The sequence below is a fragment of the Miscanthus floridulus genome, unplaced genomic scaffold (assembly GCF_019320115.1).
Source record: "Miscanthus floridulus cultivar M001 unplaced genomic scaffold, ASM1932011v1 os_2177_1_2, whole genome shotgun sequence".
In the NCBI taxonomy this organism is placed as follows: Eukaryota; Viridiplantae; Streptophyta; class Magnoliopsida; order Poales; family Poaceae; genus Miscanthus; species Miscanthus floridulus.
The window spans coordinates 28,871-32,606 of record NW_027098140.1 but is presented as its reverse complement, the minus strand read 5'-3'; positions in this window follow the sequence as shown (position 1 = coordinate 32,606).

Below are 3,736 nucleotides of genomic sequence, written 5' to 3'. Positions count from 1 at the left end.
AAAGGTGACTTTTGAGTTGTAGCACCTCTCTAACTTGTTACTCAATTTCTTCACTTTATTTTTGAGCTCATTGTTCTCCTTCAAAAGGTTAGACTCACAAGACATATTAGTAGGACAAGCATCTATTTGTGAAGAACATGGCATTTCTAATAAATCATCACAAGAGGTGGATACATGCTTCTTGCCTACATCACAAGGGTTAGCAACAATATGTGATTGATCAATTGACCCATGTGATGAGCTCTCGCTAGTTTTAGTTTTTCCATTAGAAATCTCCATAGTGAGAAAAGCGTGGTCTTGTACCAAGTTATCATGAGCAACACTAAGTTCCTCATGAGCCAATTTTAGCTCCTCATGTGAACAAGTAGTAACATAAAGTAGATGCTTTTGTTGTTCACATGTGTTCTTTAGAAAAGAGTTTTCATTTTTCAATTTCTCGGTTTTAGCTTTCTCATTTTCTAAAGACATGGTCATGCTAGCAAGTCTACTCACAAGCTCATCATATGAATCAACATGATCAACCACACTATCATTTGATACCTTAGAGTCACCTTGTGACATAAAGCAATGTGGTGATGGGCTTGTAGTGGCATTACAATCATCATGAAAGCATGAGCCATCATCATCACCATCAAGTGTGCATGAAGTAGTATCATTATGTGCATCACTTGAGGCATCATCATCAATCTTGTCAAGTGATCTTGTGGTAAAAAGATCATCATCATCACTTGACCATGAGGTGGAGCAATCTTCCACAATCACCAAATTGTGGTCATGCTCGACACACTCATGTGCCTCCTTCTTGGGCTCATCATCATCATCATCATTGGAGACACTCCCATATATTAAGTTGAGGTACAACCAAATATCATGGGCGGTCTTCATATACATAATCTCCCCAAATATGTTATCTTTCATGGATTGATAGAAAATGTTAGTAGGTTGGCAATCGAGATGTAGGAATTTCTTTTGCGCTTTAGTTGCATTCTTTTCATCCAACGCATGAGAAAAGCCCACATCTACGATCCACCACATTTGGGGGGAAATAAACTTAAAATTGCATGTCATCCAATTTTTCCACCGTGCAAAGTGTGTGCCATCAAAAGTGTATGGACACTCAACATCTAGCCCATAAGACGCCATCCTCTCGGGTCGGTGAAGACCACAAATGAGAGGCCTTGCTCCGATACCACTTGTAAGGTCGAGATGGCGAACTATAGGGGGGTGAATAGTCCTTTCTAAAATTAATCGCGTCGGCTAATTGAAACTAGTACAGAATTAGAACAATCGGTCTAGCCAAGACTACACCCCTCTATCTATATTCACTAGCACCTTGCAAAGATCCTAAATAAGCAACTAAGGTACCGGGCTAACTAGAGCTCACCTTACCAATTCTAGAAGCAAGGTCACACAAACCTATGCCACTAGAGGGGGTGAATAGTCCTTTCTAAAATTAATCACGTCGGCTAACCGAAACTAGTGTGGAATTAGAACAATCGGTCTAGCCAAGACTACACCCCTCTATCTATATTCACTAGCACCTTGCAAAGATCCTAACTAAGCAACTAAGGTGCCGGGCTAACTAGAGCTCACCTCACCAATTCTAGTAGCAAGGTCACACAAACCTATGCCACTAGTACTTCAAGCAATGAGAGAGCTCCTACACATGCTAGTAAGCAAAAGCACAAAGCCACCTAAGCTCACTAGCAATGCTCAATAACAAGGCAACCAATGCCAAATTAGAGAGCGCAATTACTTAGCTACGCAAACTAAGCAATGTTACTAACAAGGTTACACAAACCAAATTAACCACGCAAGGGAGCTACTTCTATGCTACACAAGCAAGAAAGTAACTAGTAAGCTACACAAGCTAACTAATTACAAGAGCAACTACACAAGCACAATGTATATGAAATGTAAATACAAGCTTGTGAAACGAGGATGCAAACCAACTGAAAGAACAAAGTTGACACGGTGATTTTTCTCCCGAGGTTCACGTGCTTGCCAACACGCTAGTCCCCGTTGTGTCGACCGCTCATTTGGTGGTTCAGCGGCTAATTGGCATCACCTGCCAAGCCCGCACATCGAGCACCGTAAGAACCTACCCCGAAAGTGATGGTAGCTCAATGACACGCTTTACTAGAGTTGCTCTTCGCGGCTCCCATGGGGCGAGCACAATGCCCCTCACAAAGTTCCTCTCTGGAGCACCGCACAAGCTTCTTGCGGGCTTCAACGGAGACCACCACCAAGCCGTCTAGGAGGTGGCAACCTCCAAGAGTAACAAGCACCACCAGCTTGCAACTCGATCACCTAGTGCCACTCGATGCAATCTCATGATGCAATCGCACTAGAATCGCTCTCTCACACAATCGAATGATCACTATCAAGTATATGTGAGATGGAGGGCTCCCAAGCACTCTCAAGCATGGACACAAAAGTCCCCCGAGGTGCTCCACCCCAGCCATGGCCGAGACCACCTTCTATTTATAGCGCCACGGGCTAAACTAGCCGTTACTCCTTCACTGGGCAAAACTCGGGACGACCGGACGCTCCGGTCGTATCGACCGGACGCACCCTGCTAGCATCCGGTCAATGGATAGCTGCCACATCATCCATCGCTTTAAATACTGAGTGCCCAATCTCAATGGTTAAGTTGCGACCGGACGCAGCACAGTGTATGACCGGACGCAGGACCCTAGCGTCCGGTCACTTCTAGTAAGGTTCCACTCAAGACCAGACACGTCCAGTCACCACCGACCGGACTCGCCCAGCGTCCGATCACTTAATGCCTCCTCTGTGCGCCGCCACACCAGCGCGACCGGACGCACCCAGCCAGTGTCCGGTCACTTTCAACGCCAGCGTCCGATCGAAGACCGACGCCTGCGCGTTCTCTACTGCTACTGACCAGACGCAGGACCCCAGCGTCCAATCACTACATGACCAACGTTCGGTGCACTCTGTGAAACCCTATCTTTTATGTATAGGGCGCCGGTGGCACCGTCGGACTGTCCGCACTCTACGGGCAAACAATCCGCCGGTGAAGTTTTGAACCCTTCTCGCCTCCGTTTCATCGCTGAGTTGATCCACATCAACTCCAACTCCATCTCCTTTGTAAATGTGCCAACACCACCATGTGTATGCGTGTTAGCATTTTCACAATTATTTTCCAAAGAATTAGCCACTCAACTTGCCACATCACTTAATCCTAGCGACGATGCAAAGTTAGATCACTCGAGTGGCACTAGATGACCGATATGCAAACAACTTTGCCCCTCTTGATAGTACGGCCATCTAGCCTAAACCCGGCCATCAACTTCTCTACACACCTATGACCGGTGAAATGAAATGCCCTAGGTTATACCTTTGCCTTGCGCATTCCATTCCATCTTCTCTAATGTCGATGCAACACATGCACCAACCGATCAACAATGATATGATCCACTTCATATCATCATGTGGTCATATTGGTTCATTCATCTTGACTTCACTTGCTTTTCACCGTTGCTTTCATCAATCGGTGCCAAGTCTTGCTCAAACTTCACCGCCACGTGGTCCTTTGCTCCAAAGCCTCCAACTTGCCCTTCACGCTTGCAAACAGTCCATCAAGCGATCCCCTACCAAATCTCTTTCTCCTTCATTGTAACCCCCCGATTTGGGTGCTCTTGAATACGAAGAACTACTCATGCTGGACGTAGGGCCTCGATAGCCCGAACTAGGATACATCGCTGTGTCTTCT